Source organism: Rhineura floridana, chromosome 1 (genome assembly GCF_030035675.1).
Source record: "Rhineura floridana isolate rRhiFlo1 chromosome 1, rRhiFlo1.hap2, whole genome shotgun sequence".
Lineage (NCBI taxonomy): Eukaryota > Metazoa > Chordata > Lepidosauria > Squamata > Rhineuridae > Rhineura > Rhineura floridana.
This window is the reverse complement of record NC_084480.1, coordinates 297,353,609-297,371,578: the sequence shown is the minus strand read 5'-3', so window position 1 is coordinate 297,371,578 and position 17,970 is coordinate 297,353,609.

The following is a 17,970-nucleotide window of genomic DNA, read 5'->3' as shown; positions in this document are numbered from 1 at the left end:
TCTGCTCCTGAACTATGGTCCTTTAAATAAAGTTTGAAGCACCTTTCGGAGCCTGACTGATGTCTATCACTGAGGTTGCCATGTTCGTCTCTTGTAACAAAACCACAAGGAATCTGGCAGCACATTAAAGGCTAACAGATTTATTACAGCACCAGCTACTGTGGTCTCTTCCACCAGATGATGTAGGCTTCTGTCTATAAAAGCTTATGTTGTAATAAATCTGTAAGCCTTTCAGGTGCCACATGACTTTGTTATTTTTGCTGATATCTACTTCATCCAAGGCTGGTTCTACAGTATGCAGCAGAATGATTTGGAATGAGATGGGCGAGTTCTGAAGCCCCAGAATAGACAGCATTCCGTCCTGCTACAGGTGGGAAAAGGTTTTCCTATGTAAAAATTCCTTGTAAGGAGAAAACATTCTCTCTCTCCCCCCCTCTCTCTCACACACACACTCACTCACACACACACACACACACACACAGAGAGAGAGAGAGAGAGAGAGAATGTTTTCTCCTTACAAGGAATTTTTACATAGGACAACCTATGGAGAGAGGACAACCTAGGAGAGAGAGAGAGAGAGAGAGAGAGACTAAATCCTTTTCCCTGGGAGTACTAGCTTCCTACTTGCAAGGAAGAGCATTCTACTAAGAGGAGTATTCAAAATATATCCCCTAACTGAGACCTAGAGTGATCAAGTTAATTTTACCACCTCTCATTTCCATCACTTTGTTCTACTGGATATACAGTATCTATCTCTTGCAAAGGGCCAGAGCTCAGCAGAAGAGCAGTGGCGAAGGGCTGTAGATCAGTGGCACAGCGGTTCAATCCCTGGCATCTCCAGGCAGGACAGAGAATGCCCTCTGTCTGAATTCCTGGAGGGCCGCTTCCATTCAGCGTCGACAGTACTGAGATGGGTGGACCAATGTTCTAACATTATCAAACAGTTCATATGTCCCTGTATTTCGTATACAAAAGGTCTTATTAGGGTCGGGAAAGACGCCTGCCTGAAGCCCCAGAGAGCCAGTGCTGGTCAGTGCAGACCAACTTTCCTCAAACTGGTGCTGTCCAGATGTTTTGAACTATATCAGGGATGATGCAGCATCTGTATAAGCCTAGGCTGGAGACATTACTGAGGTAGGTGGGTTAATGGTCTGTCTTAGTGTAAGACAGCTTCCTGTGTTCCTAGGAATAGCTTGCTATTCTCCAAAATGAACTATATAGTTCTTTTTAATTTGCATTTCATATTCCAAATTTGTTTCAGCAATGTTCCTTACCAGTACCTAATGTGCCTACAGAGAACCTGAAGCAGAAGTGCATTTGCTCCATTTCCACCCCTTTAGTCTTTGGAAAATAGTTATGGATCAAGGAATTGGTTTAGGTCTGCTGTACAACGGTACTGTCTTCAGGAAGACACTTCTCAAAAACTTCCAATCATTTTTCCAACTAATAGCTGGGATCCAATGATGAAATGCCTTCTAAATAATCTGTCATCCTGCTCATGGCTGCTTTCCTTTTTACATCGATTTTTTGCTTTCTCAAGCCAAGCACTTGATAGTTTATGCCTGTTGCCAGTAAGAATAAACTACCACCCACTTTGTTCATGACAGCTGAAATCAACATTAAGTAGAATGGGGCTGAATACAGGATAACAGATCCCTTTCAAGGCTCCTTGACTTTATTTCCAGACTGCTGCTGGTGGACACAAATTGTTCTTTGAGCAACTGGAACTCGTTGACATCCTTGTTGGCAGCCTATAGGTTGAACACAGAAGGAAAGGACAAAATAGGCATGAAATGTGAACAAAATGCCCATTTGGAAATAGCCTTTCTAACCAGAGTTAAATCTCATTGATGGGGCAACAGGAAGAAACCACTTACTCTCCCTGCTAATCCCTGCCATTCACATTTATACAGTAGGCTAGTTTCTACACTCACTCACACACTCCTCTCTGTCCTCCATTGAAACAAGTGAGAGGCTCTTTCAGAACTCAAGGACATGATCCAGCCAGGCTAAACCACTCAAGGAGGGTGCGAAGCAGAGCTAGTAAAGAGTATGGCTTGGGGAGGGGATGTGACCTCTGGAGAGTCCTGAGGATCAGATAGAGATGACCGGAGGGCCGCATTTGAAACCTAGGCCTGAGGTTCCCCATTCCTGGTCTAGAGAGAGTGTGACGAAAGAGCTCTAGCATGACATGGTAGTAGCTCCCAGGCTTTCCTTTCCTTATTCCTTTAGGATAAGGCTATTGGTGGCTACTAGCCATGATGGCTATGCTCTGCCTCCAAAGTCGAAGGCAGTATGCTTCTGAATACCAGTTGCTAGAAACTGCAGGAGAGGGAGTGCTCTTTGCACTCGGGTCCCGCTTGCAGGTTTTGCACAGGCATCTGGTTGGCTACTGTAAAAAGCGGATGCTGGACTAGAGGGGCCATTGGACAGTAACTTATATTCCATAAAATACAGATGAAATTCTCACAAGAAAGGCTGACATTTTAGAAAGAAAAATGCCATCTTTTGGCATGATTATGTGATCTAATCTCAGTGCCCTCCATAATTGTTAGTGCCTTAATTGTTCAACCTAAAACAGTGTTCGTCAACCTTGGGCCCCCAGATTCAAGGAACTACAACTCCTATCATCCCTGACCACTGACATGCATCTGGGGATGATGGGAGTTGTAGTCCAACATCTGGGAACCAAGGTTGAAGAACAGTGACCAAAAGTATATTGTATGATCTTATTTACCACCGAATGTTATCATGGAACCAATCATTATTTGTTGGTTCTCAACTAATAAAGTTACTAGTTTTGTGGAATTTCAGAAGGTAACTACGGGCACTTAACAACAAATAGCATAATTTTGTACCCACTTGCAGTGACTAGATTTCTTAGAAAAGTTGGCAAATATTTCTTGATCTCTATATAAAACCTCAATTCTTCATCAACACCATTTATTAGTCAGAGGTACAGGCCCTGAACACAGAAGTTGCAGATTTGGACATTGTGGCTAGAAGTGGTGGCAAAACTAATGCAGACTTTGTTCATCTAATCATTTGGAAAACATTTATGCTGGTAGCCCTCACAACATTCTTTAGTGTAGATCAGTGGTTCCCCAAACTTTTCCCCATGGACCTTGAAAATTGTCAATAGGCTTGGCAGACCACTTAATGATTTTTCTGCCTATTGTAATGCGCTGTGCTAGATGCTGTATTATTTTAATAATATTTTTGTTGCTTCTTTTGTTTCTTATATTGTGTTTCATAGTATTACAATCTGCATTCCATAGAATTCAAACTGTAATGCAATAAATGCAATATAAGAAAAAAGCAAAGGTGAAATTAAAATCAATAGAAATATTTAATGGGGACAAGCCATGGACCATCTGAATGAATATCGTGGACTGCTGGTGATGCATGGACCACAGTTTGGGAACCCCTGGTATAGATGCTGAGAAAGCTCTGCTGATCCATACGTGAAAATCTAAGAACACCTTTTCTCTTTCAAGTAGTGGAGGATGTGGGAGCAGCTGTAGTCATGCAGAGACAGACAATCTAATAGAATCCCTCCCTTCTTCTCACTCATCCTGCTACTCAGAGCATCAGGGCACAAAAACTTAAGGGATCATGGGAATAGAGCCCTAGGGAAAACTACATCTCCCTTGATTCCTCAGGCTTTTGGACCCTAAGAACATAAGAAAGCCCTTCTGGATCAGGTCAAAGGCCATCAGGTCCAGCATCCTGTTCACAGTGACCAACCAGATTCCTCTGAGCACAAGAGCCCTCTCCCTACAACTGGTATAAAGAGACCAGAGCTTGGAAAAGTTACTTTATTGAACTACAGCTCCCATCAGCTCCAGCCAGCATGGCCACTGGATTGGGCTGATGGGAGTTGTAGTTCAAAAAAGTAACTTTTCCAAGCTCTGAAAGAGACATACTGCCTCCGACAGTGGAGGTGGAATGTAGCCATTGTAGCTAATAACCAATGTCATTGATAGCCTTATCTTTGTGGATTTGTGCAATCCTCTTTTAAAGCCATCCAAATTGGTGGTCATCACTACATCTTGTGAGAGTGAATTCTATAGTTTAACTATGCCCTGATGCTGTCATCATCAGGATGACAGAAAAGGTGGGAGGGAAGGGGAAAACCCTCTTTCCTAATTTCTCATTTTGTGCTGCTGTGGTTGTTCCTCAAAGGAAAGGAAAAGGAATGGGGAGGAGATGTTTTGGGGGTGGGGTCTAGTAGGGAGGGTTTTTGAAAAGGCAAGGGTGAGTGGGGATGGGCAGGGTGACATCTTCCAAAACTTCTGGGTTGTCTCAGAGAATGATTTGAGATTCTTTATTTTTATTTTATTATGTTTATATACCATTTCTCTTTCAACATGGAACCCAAGATGATGTACATGTACATGGACCAGATGGTCTCCCATCCAGACACCAATGAGGCCCAGACCTGCTTAACTTCAGCAGGTGGTGGCCTCAGATGCCTTCAGCCCATTCTTTTGAAAAATCTCAGATAATTTTTAAGTTAATATGAGGTGAGTACAGGTCAGTTTGCCCACCTCTATTGTTATAGTAGCTAGTTCTGTTGGTTTATTGTATGTGAACAAATGCTTCTTTAGGATAATGACCATTCTGGTACAAATGTATTTCCATCTGTGTTGGCATGATACTGTAGACAGAAGGATCTTGATGACAAGCCACCATAATACGCAGAGGAAGTGTTCATGCAACAAAAACAGAAAGTATTCATACACAACACACACACATGCAAGTTGAGCCAGTATAGCTTCATAAAAAAATTGAGCTGCTACTGCCTCATTCTATAAATTGACTAATAGGCAAAAAAAACCCCTTGCGGTTTAAGAACGTACAAATAGCCAACAGATATTCCTATCAAACTTTAAAAACCAGGGAAATTGGGCAGCTATAGTGAATGCACTAGGGGAGCAGGAGATGTGACCTCCTCTCTGAGATATTGTACTGCCCTACACATTTGTCAAAATACACAATTTGGGTTGGTCTTTCACAGTCCAATCCACTTCCTGTGTAGGTTGGTAGAATTTGGTAACGTGCCTCTGAGCATATGGTGAGTGGTGGTAACACCTGCAATCAGCCTGTTTTGCCAATTTTTCCCCCTTCCCTGAGGCAAGTAAGTTGGAGATCTGAATGACCATGAAACACACTGATGAGGAAGGAAAATGTAATGATTTAGTGAAGCAAAGTTGTGTACATTGAGCTGTCGTATGGCTGCTGGCACTTACAGGCAATAAAACACTAAAACAAAACTAATGGCTAATGGATCTCTGTCTCCCCCATCCCTGCCTTTGCTCTTATCTTACATTTGTCTCACTGGATGGAAGCCTCATGAACAGCCACAGTGAGGATCTCTTCTCTGGGAGGAGTTACGGATCTTGAATCTTCTTGATGTTATTTTGAGGCTTGTTGAGGCTACTTGAGGTTTAATCTCCCTGATCTAGGGGTCCTTTATTTATACCCAAAAGACCCTCTGGGAGGGGGTACCTTATACATGTGAGATCATTATCTTCCCAGCATCTAGATTGCTGGATTCTCAAACAGGTGACTTTTGTTTATCTCTCCTGACCCTGAATTTACTACAATCTGGCCTTGGAAATACAGCTGTGACATTTATTCCCAGGTTTTGCTCATGCCCTCCCTTGATGAGCTCATGGGCATAACTGCCTTGTTTTGACTACCAAGAGTCATTCTCTGACTCTTGTTTACAGAAGCAGGGTGAGAACATTTACAAACCAATTAAGCTCACTGTCCCTTCAGAGCTTGGGAAAGCCATACACAAGCCCACTTGGCTGAGCACGGGTGTGGGAAAAGTTTACTTGAACAACTTTCCCAAGTTCTGTCTTGAACATAGGCAGAGTAAAAAAAACTCTTTCTTTAGCTTATTATCAAAAAGCCTGTGTTTTGAGCTCTCCACACTCTAATACTATGATAGTATGCAAATGCAATAAGCACCCTAATAAATCAGGGGTATGAGACACAAATTATGGGATGGGGAATGGGGCATGCCATACTAAACCACCTTGATTGTACCTCTAGATTTCTTCTGGAGATATGTGGCACCACACAGCCCAAATAACAGAAATGAAACATGTGCTGTGCTGATCTGGTTTTAGCAGGGAGGAAGCAACAATATTAAGACAGCTAACATAGTTCAGATAGTCACTTTAAATATGTTTGATTTACTTTGCAATTTTAGTGAGGTTTCCTATAGTAAATCATTTTTTTTGCTTCTGTTTCTGTGAATATGTGAAGTATAGCAACACTTTCCATAATTTACACTAAAAAGACTCCAAAAACAATTGTGAAATAATGGCACTGACTGTTCTGCAGAATAGTCTCCAGTGGACATGAGGAGTGTCTCAGTCTGTGCAAGATAAAACAGTGGGAACTGAAATATATTCTACAAAGTTCTAGGTGACACCTATTCCTCTCACAGAGCTACCATACATCCCCTGAACAGGGGCTGACTGTTAACTCACTCTGGCCACTGGAATAGATATCTCCTAATAGCTCTCAGCATACTTCACAAACTACACTTCCAGATTATTTAGGGGAAGCCAGGACTGTTTAAAGTGGGAAAAAAATGTCTGGGGTGGGTGTGGCCCCCTGATTAGCCATGCCAAACAGCTGTTAGTCTGGCTTTTAGAACACTGACAGTGGGTTCTTACAGAGCATGCTTACTCTATCATAGATTCCAATGTTAAATTTCTTAAATTAATTAAAAATCAGCTGGGCATTTTTATACTTTTAAACAGCAGAAGATGAAGGTCAGAGTATGGGGCAAGGTCAGTAATAGGATTACAGGTACTCTGTGAACATGGCTGATTTTTAATTAATTTAAAATTAATGGGCTCCTGCTGGGAGGAAGGGCGGGATATAAATCAAATAATAAATACATAAATAAATTTCAACATATTATGAGACCATAATATGTTGAAATCAATTAAAAATGTCCAACTGAGGTCTGGATTTTTTTTTCTCTTTACCATTTGAACTCTAGATTCTCTTTGAGTGTTTTGTGTATTGCCATGAAAACTTAGAGGGTTGTTAAGCAAGCGTTTCTGAGTTCAGGACTATATGTTTTGTAAGATTTTGTTTTGAAATGAGCTTATGGGAAGCAACAGAATGGCATGAGGGGGTAGGGTTGCCAGGTTCAGGGCCTGATCCTGATCCTGTATCTTTAGGAGAAGAGAAAGTCAGCCAAGTGCAGGTGTTCTTGCAACTCTGTAATGGGAAAAACCACAAGGTGGAATTCTCCCTTCCCCCTGCGCAACTTTTAAAGATACAGAAGACCACTTGGAGGCTGGGCCTGGCAACCAAGAGGTCTTCTGTATCTTTAAAAGTTGTACAGGGGGGAGGGATAATTCCACCTTGTGGTTTTTCCCATTACAGTATTGCAAGAACACCTACATTTGGCTGACTTTCTCTTCTCCTAAAGATACAGGATCAGGATCAGGCCCTGAACCTGGCAACCCTATGAGGGGGTATTTTCAATTTAACATGGCAGAATGTGAAAAATCCAAGCTGGCTATAGTAAACAGCCACTCTTGTGGCTGTATAATATTGATTCAGAAGTAATTCCCACTCAGTTCACTAGGAGTAACTCCTAAGTTAGTATGTATGGGATTGTAATGGTCTGTTAAAAGCTTGCTTTATATTGTTAAATAATCCTTTTCATTGCCAATCAAAATAGTTCCCAGCTTTACGAAGCCTTAGTGCCTCTGTTATTCAACTGTAATTGGTTAGAACATCTCATGTGTTTTTATTGTCTAAAATCCAGCACTGAATATAATACTGTTCTGAATGCCCATTAAATGTAATTGTTTAACAGTAATGATCTTGGTGTCAGCTACTTGGATTAATGAAGTCTTTCAGACTGCATTAAAGTAGGACAATTTAACTACTAATTTCATATTCATTGTATAAAACCATTTCTTTCTTCAAAAACAAGATGTGTGTGTGCGCATAAGCAAGTGTGTGTGTGTGTGCTTTCTGTAACATTCAAAATAAAGCAAATTTAATTTGAATGATATTGAGAATCAGAACTCAAATTCAATAATAAAAGGAATTTTATTCTGGAAACTCCCCTCCCCCCTGAAAATACATCGAAAGGCACAACATAGTTTCTAGACCAGTCTTTCCCAACCAGTGTGCCTCCAGATGTTGTTGGACCACAGTTCCCATCTTTCCTGACCATTGGCAATGCTGGCTGAGGCTGATGGGAGTTGTGGTCCAACAACATCTGGAGGCACACTGGTTGGGAAAGGTTGTTATAGACCTTTGAAAGTAAGATCACATCTAAGAATGACTTAGAAGTGTTGCTTACTGACCCTTCCTAAGGGATTTTCTCCTACAGCAGGAGTGGCTAACCTGTTGCCCTCCAGATGTTGGTAGACAACACAGGTAGCTGCCTTATACTGAGTCAGGCCATTGTTCCATCTAGCTCACCATTATCTGCACCGACAGGCAGCAGCTTTCCAGAGTTTCAGACAGGAGTCTTTCCCAGCCCTACCTGGAGATACCAGGGATTGAACCTGGCATTTGCCATGCAAAGCAGTTGCTCCACCACTGGGCTATAGCCCTTTCCCACAACAATTCCCATTCCTTCTTGACCCTTGGCCATGATATCGGGGGCTATTGAGAACTGGAGTTCAGCAGCATCTGGAGAGTGACAGCCTTGAAACCATACTTGGTTAAAAGTGCTGAGAACTTGTAGGAGAACCCTGTTCCCCTCTCAGAACTACAATTCTCAGAGTGGTTTAATAATCAATCCCTCTTCCCAGGGCACTCTAGTGGAAGGACTGTAGTGTTGGCATTAGGCCGTACTGCCTAAGGGTGTTTTCATCAGGTCTGGAAAGTTACAAGCATGTGTTTTGAGAAGCAGTCTTATCTGCCATGTCTGGCCTGAGAGAGCAGACTTGAAGGTCAGACAGGTTGTCATGGTAACGGGAGATAACTGCTGGGAAAGTTGTAACAGAGTCTATGTGAGTTGTCGTTCTTCTGAATTATGCCTCTGAGCTGAGAGACTGTCTTTTGTGTTTACCTATGGAGAGAGATCTACCAGAAGGGGGGTGACTGAAGAATCTCTACATGTATTTACTCTTAAGCCTCTGGCCTTAATGTCTTTCAATAAAGACTCTTAACATGCTTTGAAGAAGTTTATTGCTCAACTTAACTCCAACGTAATGTATGCTGTTTCACACAACAACGCACACAACCCAACATGTAGCTCGGTGGTAGAGCATCTGCCTTGCATGCAGAAGGTCCCAGGTTCAATCCACAGCACCTCCTGTTGGAAACGCTGGAAAGCTGCTACCAGTCAGTGTAGACATTGCTGAGCTAGATGGGCCAATGAACTGATTCAGTATAAGGCAGCTTCCTAAAGTGATATGATTCTGCTTTAAATGTATAGTGCAGATGGGGCCTTTGTTTCACTTGAGTTCTTTTGGGCTACTAATTGCAATTGCGGTTAACTCATGGGTATATGTTTCTGGTTTTTCTCCACTAAAATGGCGGATGTATATGTAAAGCAGCTAAGGAGGGAGAGTTATCTTTGCATTCTTTTTTAGGATGGTGCTAAAGCAAAATAGGTGTGGTTCATCCCATGTGAGCACCTGAAGACCATGTCAGGCTTTTGGTGAGTTTGGGGCTCACAACGAGGTGTCATTTGTGTGAACTAGAACCTCCATTAGGATGGGATATATGTAGCCTGGTTTTTGTGAGCTGGTGGCACTTGAATCTCTGGAATCAGGATGCCTGCAGGAGGATGCCTGCATGGAGTTCACACAACTAGCCAATTATCACAAATGAGGCCTCCGTATGAGTCCGATCTAGCCATGAATCCCAAGGCAGCTTCTGTGTTCTCTTGGTAGTTGTGTGAAGGCAACCTCCTATTTGAACTGCCTCTGTGACTCTTTCTAGATCCATGGTTGTGACTGGAAACATAACATTGACTTCAATGCTTTTTCTGAGTTTTGGGATGCTATTACAGAATCAATTTAAGCATGTAATCAACAGAACTGACAAGACTATTATTGATGACCAGGTAGAGCAGTGTGGGGAACCTTTAGCTCTTCAGATGTTGGTGAACGATAGCTCCCATCATCAATGGCCATTGACCATGCTTTCTGGGGCTGATAGGAATTGTAGTTCAGCAAAAGGTTCCTCACTCATGAGATAGAGCATTGGCTTTAATCATGTAAGACACCATAACTTGTATGCATTTTTCTCTGTAAAATTCCCCCCCTACTGATCTAGTTTCTAGTTTATAGCAACCAATATTAAAGGGGCCTTCTGCTTTTGAATATAGGAACACAGAATTCTGCCTTATACCACGTGAGAACATTGGTCCATCTAGCTCAGTACTGTCTACACTGACTGGTAGCAGCTCTCCAGGATTCTAGACAGTATTTCTTCCCCCATTCCTACCTGGAAATGCCAGGAATTGAGCCAAGCACTGCCTGCATGCAAAGCAGATGCTCTGCTACTGAGTTAGAGCCCTTTAGTAACCTCTTTGCCCCTCATTTTCTATTTATATCTTATGGGTTTTTGAAAGCTCACTTCTTGGTAGAGCTAGATGAGGGAAATCTAGTGTTAATTGTTCACTGGGGGAAACAGAGAACAGCTGATCCTGAAGCACTTTTGGCAAATGCTCTGTGATGGCTGCCTGAAGCAGGACATGCCTGTTGCTTAAAAAACATGCTGGTTGGAGGATGTCTACATTTTAGAACTTGCTTTACATATCTAGGCTTTCTGTTGTCAACACTATGTAAGTTCTTCATAGAGTTTAATGATACATTCTGCAATGGAGCAGTAGCCTGTAAGCAGCAAGAAATCTTTTTGTATTTTGTCATCAGTCCTGCTTGGCACACAGGAGGAAGAATGTGAAAAGGCTTGTTAGTTACCACCTGCCACCCACACAACCACCCACCTGCCATACTGATGAAACATTTATTGAATAATCTTTGCTTTGAAATTCAAGTCAAGTCTTGTGCCATTCCATTCCAAGGCCATTTTTGTGCTGCATGAGAATGAAAATGCCCTTTGCTTTGCGATATCTGATCTGTATTAGTCAGTGACAAAGTCCGCAGCATAATCTATGGGGAATCTTATTTGTATAAGCCTCATTGAAAAGAATGAGGTTTCTATAAGGGCAGCTTTCTTTCACTTCTTTGGGCTTGCAGTGAAATATCCTTTGATTGACTCTATCCATCGTTCTTTGCTGGATTTCAACTCACCAGGGTGTTTTCCTTCAGAAAACAGGGAGGCAAAATGTATTTAAGGAATGGAGGCTGGGTTGCACAAGACAAATTTCTTATACAGATGTCACTCCAGTCCTGGCAGCAATTCATCACATGACAAATGCACAGGCATCATCGTTCCTGCTATAAGAGGGGGTGAGCTTGCTGTACCCATTTATCTGGGAGAGACTCGTGGGACCATGTGGGCAATGGTGCCCAACAGGAGGAGCAGTGCCAGCCAGGAATGGTGCCCATCAGCCTTTAGACTCTTGGCAACTAGCAGCTTACCAGACCATCTTATTGGTAATTGTAGCCAGGACTAGGTTTTCTTATCAGCGTTGTCTCCTGGAATTGGAGGAATTCTGTTCTTCTCTTGCCCTCCCACCCACTTGGCCCATTCCGGTAGATCATATCATGCAATTCTTTGGTTGCTATGCATGGTAAGGTCAAGGCTGCTAGTACACTTCAGGGATATTCAGCTGCAAAAGCTTTTGAATCATGGCCCGGGGTTCACAGACCTGGCTGCTGATTTTCGGGTCTGTAAAATGCTCAAAGGTTGGGCTAGGCTGGCACCCACCATCTATTCCTGACAATAAGCATTCCATTTTCCAGTTATTTTATTGTTATTGGTGCCTCAGTTTCAGAATTTATGCTGCTCTGCTTATGAGTCTCTTTTGTTTACTGCAGCAGCTTTGTTGGTGTACTATGGGGCCTTTTGTCCAGTGAGCTTTGGCCAGAGTCACAAAATGATGCATCTAGGTGGGCGCTGTTATAGGGTGATCTGCTCAGCAACCTTGAGATTCAGCTTGCCATCTGCAGGTCAAAGACCAACCAGAAGGGCAAGGGTTATAAAATCCTTTTGTCACTGTGTCTCTATGCTCCTCTTTGCCCAGTGATGGCAATTAAATATATGCTAATGTGTGGCCTTGTGGTCAGGCATATATCAGTTCTGTGCAGTGCTCTGCTGGGCCTTGTTGGCCATTGGAAAAGACCCTAAATGTTATGGTTTTCATTCATTCCGGTTCGGTGCCACCACAGTGGTTGCACAGCTGGTGGACCTCCCTACGTGGGACATTCAAGGCATTGGCAGATGGCAATCTCGGGCCTTCAGAACTTATGTACATATTTGAAGTTAAATGGCAGTGATTATACAGCCACGAGAGTGGCTGTATACTATAGTCAGTATGGATTTTTTGCATTCTGCAATGTTAAATACCCCCATGCCATTCTGATGCTTCCAATAAGCTCATTTCAAAACAAAATCTTACAAAACTTATAGTTCTGAACTCAGAAATGCTTGCTTAACAACCCTCTAAATTTTCATGGCAATACACAAAACAGTCAGAGAGAATTGAGTGTTCAAAGTGTAAAAAGAGAGAGAGAAAAACCAGACTTTTGGACTTTTTTCTCTCAGACTTCTCATAATCTGTTGAAATTAATTAAAAATCAGCCATGTTCACAGAGTACCTGTATTATTGACCTTGCCCCATACTCTGACCTTCATCTTCTGCAGTTTAAAAGTTTAAAAAATACCTGACTGATTTTTAATTAATTTAAGAAATTTTGGCTTGAACTCAATGATAACGTTGGGCATGCTCAGTAAGAACCAACTGTCAGTGTTCTAAAAGCTAGACTCACAGCTGCTGGGCTTGCCTAATCAGGGGGGCATGCCCACACCAGACCTTTATTTCACTTGAGACACTAATGGCTTCCCCCAGAGAATCCTGGGAAGTGTAACTTGGGACGGATGCTGAGAGGAGACTCCTATTCCCCTGACACAGGCAATCTTGACAGAGCTCCAGTGGCCAGAGTGGTTTAACAGTCAGCCACTCTGATTGAAGCTCTGTGAGGTGAACATGGCATCTCCTAGCAACTCTCAGTACCCTTCACTAACTACACTCCCCAGGATTCTTTGAGAGAAGCCATGACTATCTAAAGGGAAATAAAGTTCTGGTGTGGATGTGGCCAGGGACAGCTTTGGTTTAAATTTAGGTGGGAGGCTACATGTGCCTACTGTAGAATAAAAAGGTGGGGGAAACCCTGAAAAAAAATGATACCGGTCATAATGTTTTCCTTTTGGAAAGGAAATGGGCTTCCCTTCTGTCCAGTGCCCACCCATCCAATCTCCTCCCCTCCCCTCCCCTCCCCCCCTCCCCACCCCTCCCCAGGTCAGTTTTACCTATCCTAATCATCATTGAACAGGAGTAAATCCCACTGAACTCAGAAAGCATGCAAATGATCAAACCTGCCCTCCCCTCCTCCTCCCTCCTATCCCCTCTCTCTTGCCCCTTCCTTCCCCCTTCCTTCACTCCTCCTTTCCCTTCCCCTTCCAATCCCCTCCTTCCCCCTTCTACTCCTCTCTGCCTTCCCCCTCCTCCTCTCCAATGGTCAGTTTTACCTATCCTAGGACTACGACCTGGGAGACCAGGGTTCAAATCCCCACACAGACATGAAGCTCACTGGGTGACCCTGGGCCAGTCACTGCCTCTCAGCCTCAGAGGAAGGCAATGAATACCACTTACCACGAAAACCGTATTCACAGGGTCGCCATAAGTCAGAATTGACTTGAAGGCAGTTCATTTCATTTTCAAGCATAATTGCATGGGAGTAAATCCCATTGAGCTCAACAAGCATGCAAATGATCAGACCTGCCCTCCCCTTCTCCTCCTTTCTATCACCTCCCTTTTGCCCCTTCTGTCCCCCTTCCTTCATCCCCTCCCCTTCCAACCCCCCTTTCCCCCCTAGCCTTCCAATCCCCATGTACCCCCTCCCCTCCTTCTGCTCCTCTTTCCCCTCTTCCTCTTTCCCTCTAATCTCTCCTCCCCCTCCTCCTCCCCTGTGGTCAGTTTTACCTATCCTAGCCATGATTGCATGGGAGTAAATCCCATTGAACTCAATACGCATGCAAATGATCAGATCTGCCTTTCCCACCCTTCCCCTCTCCTCTTCCTTCCTCCTCTCTTCTTCCTCTCTTCCCCTCTTTGTTCCTTTCCTCCCCTGCCCACTCCAGCCCTTCCTCCCTATGGTCAGTTTTACCTATCCAAAGCATGATTGTATGGGAGTAAATCCCACTGAACTCAATAAACTTGAAAATGATCAAACCTCTCCTCCTCCTCCCCCTTCTGCCTGCTCTACTCCACCTCCTCCCCTCCCCATCCCCTGTGGTCAGTTTCACCTATGCTAAGCATGATTGCAGGGGAGTAAATCCCGCTCAACTCAATAAGCATGCAAATGTTCAATCCATTCTCAGCAAACTTGCACAGGATCCCATTTCTTACCTCCCAGATTAAAAAGCAGAGAAATTCACTAATAGGCAAAAAACCTTGCAGTTTAAGAATGTACTTATAGCCCACAGATATTGCTGTCAAACTTTACAAGCAGGGAAATTGGGCAGCTATAGTGAATGCACCAGAAGAGCAGGAGACCTGACCTCCTCTCTGAGATATTATACTGCCCTACAAATTTGTCAAAATGCAAACACAATTTGGGTTGGTCTTTCACAGTCCAATCCACGTGATGTGTAGCTTGGAAAAATTTGGTAACATGTGCCGCTGAGCATATGGTGAGTGGTGACAACACCTGCAGTCAGCCCAAATAACAGAAATGAAACATGTGCTGTGCTGATCTGGTTTTAGCAGGGAGGAAGCAACAATATTAAAACTATTGATATAGTTCAGATAGTCACTTTAAATATATTTGATTTACTTTGCAATTTTAGTGAAGTTTCCTACAGTAAATCATTTTCTTTTGCTTCTGTTTCTGTGAATATGTGAAGTACAGCAACACTTTGCAACGCTAAAATAAAGCTCCAAAAACAATTGTGGAATAATGGCACTGACTGTTCTTCAAAATAGTTTCCAATGGACATGACGAATGTGTCAGTTTGCACAAGATAAAACAATGGGAGGTGAAAATATATTCTAGCAAAATTATATGTGTGCTCTATGTTTTTAATTGACCATGCCCACCTTTCCTTAAGTGGAGTAATTTAAGCATGGTAGTCTGAAAACATGCATCATGGGCAAGCCAAGTTTGTTTTTTCCTACAACTAGAGTCATTGCTTAAGTAGCAACATATTGTAATTAGTCTGATTTCACATCTAACTGCAGTTTCAGATTCAACTGTTAATGAGCCCAAAATAGAAATAGAGCATAACCTCCAGTTTGAAACACAAAAGGCTATCTTCACCATCATATGACATTGACCAATAAAAAGGCTTTGAAATTAATAAAAATACATTTGACACAGATTTCTATGATGAATAATGAGAGAAATATAATTTTCCAGGTCAATTCTCTGTAGAAACAGTAGTAACAGAAAAGAAGCAAAGTAAGAAGAACACCAACAAACATACAAAAATGTAATTCTCCATCTTTGGAGGTGACAGGTGTTGCTACCACTCACCATATGCTCAGAGTCACATGTTACCAAATTCTTCCAAGCTACACAGCAAGTGGATTGGACTGTGAAAGACTAACCCAAATTGTGTTTGCATTTTGACCATTTATAGGGCAGTACAAAAATATATATAAATGGGTAAAAATGCAAATATAATTTGGGTTGGTCTTTCACAGTCCAATCCACTTCCTGTGGCAGTACGAGAGCCAGTGTGGTGTAGTGGTTAAGGTGTTGGACTATGACCTGGGAGACCAGGGTTCGAATCCCCACACAGTCATGAAGCTCATTGGGTGACCTTGGGCCAGTTACTGCCTCTCAGCCTTAGAGAAAAGCAATGGTAAACCCCCTCTGAATACTGCTTACCATGAAAACCCTATTCATAGGGTTGCCATAAGTCAGAATCAACATGAAGGCAGTCCACTACCAGTTCCAGGGCAGTACGATATCTCAGAGAAGAGGTCAGGTCTCCTCCTCCGCTGGTGCATTCACTACAGCTGCCCAATTTCCCTGCTTTTTAAAGTTTGATAGAAATATCTGTTGGCTATAGGTACATTCTTAAACCGCAAGGTTTTTTTTTGCCTATTAGTGAATTCTCATTTTATTGTTATTGTTATTATTTGATTTATATCCCGCCCTTCCTCCCAGCAGGAGCCCATATAGTTTGTCTTCATTTCAGCTTTGGGTTGGGTCCTTGTTCCAGTGAGAGTGCTGTTGCATGGCCATTCCATCCTCTTTTGGGCTCACAAGAGACCCAGCACCTCTGTGTTTAGAACACAGTTGTGGTTATCAAGCAAGGCAGTTTGTCAACAGGAAGCACTCTGTTGTCTCATTCTGTATTGGGGCTCTTATGAAGCTTTTATCTATGCAGAAAGGAAACATTAGCTGTTAATTTTACAATGCAGAAATTGTAAGAAGCCTGAAATATATCTTTGAAGCCCATGCAAGCAAAACTATTTGCTGCCAGCCTCTGTTGTACTATGCAGCTGGTGCTACTTAAGCTCTATTTCTTTTAAAAGACCACCTGAAGGAACTATATTTTTGTAAATAAAGAAAGGTGAGGAGATTATTAACCTAGTAGCTTCTGTCTCCTCATTTTCTCTAATAAAGGAAATAAGCTACTTCTCAGGTCCAGGGCTGGTTCCAGTTCAGCACTGTGACAGTTTGAAGAGAAGAAAACATTAGTCATGGAGAAAAGAATCTTAGGAGAGGGCAAGAACTGGCCAGTGGGGCAATTTCATTGCATGTCACTGTGTGTTTTCAAAAGAAAAACACATTAGCGGCTGAAAGGAACCCTGGGAGAGAGTAATGGTGAAGAAACGAAGTCATTTATCCTTTGTTAGTCTTTCAAATGAAAAAGAAGAGATGTTTGTCATTTTGAAAGCCCCAGAAAAGAGCAACTTTGAGCAACAGAGCAATTATTTCTTTGTTGGGTGCATGAAGGAGAGAAAAAGAGCCAGCCAACAAGAAAAATCTCAGCAGGGTTTGGATACACTGCCTTCTCTTTATTAATGAGGCCTAAATAGATACTTATATTGACCAGCAACAAATAAAATGGAACATTCGTTTTTTATAGTTGCTCCACTCTACTTCCGACAGCACAACTTTCCCTTCAAAAATGAGCCATCTTGAGGGATCTTGGAGCCAAATGATAGGAATGGTCGTTGTGTAACCACAAAAGAAGATCCCTGCTGGAACAGATCAGAAGCCTATCTACTCCAGCATTCTGTTTCCCACATTGGCCAACCCGATGCCTATGGGAAGCCCACAACTGACAGTACTCTCAATAACATTCTCCCACTGGTGTTCCATCTCCAGTAACTGGTAGTTAGGGGCATACTGCCTTTGATACTGAGGTTATATATAGCCATCATGGCTAGTAGCCATTTATAGCCCTTTCCTCCATGAATTTGTCTAATTCCCTTTTAAGACCATCCAAGCAGATTGTCATCATCATATTTTGTCACAGCAAATTGCATAGTTTTAGTACTTCCTTCTGTCGTCCAGAATCTGTTGCCCTGGGTTCCTGCTGGGATAAAGGGTGGGATATAAATCAAATAATAAATAAATATAATAAAATCTCCATTCAGCTTCGTAAAGGCTTCTAACAGAAATATGAGTTTAAATTATTTAATGCTTACCTCCACTCTCAATTTATTTCCCAAAGACCATCATAATAGACTTGTTGTATTTGGACCATGCAGCCACCTCCATTCCTTGATCTTTGTTTTGGGTGCATTCTGACAAGCATGCTTGCTTTGTCTGAGACTATGGTTGTAAACAGAATGATCTTCCATGAAGATCCATG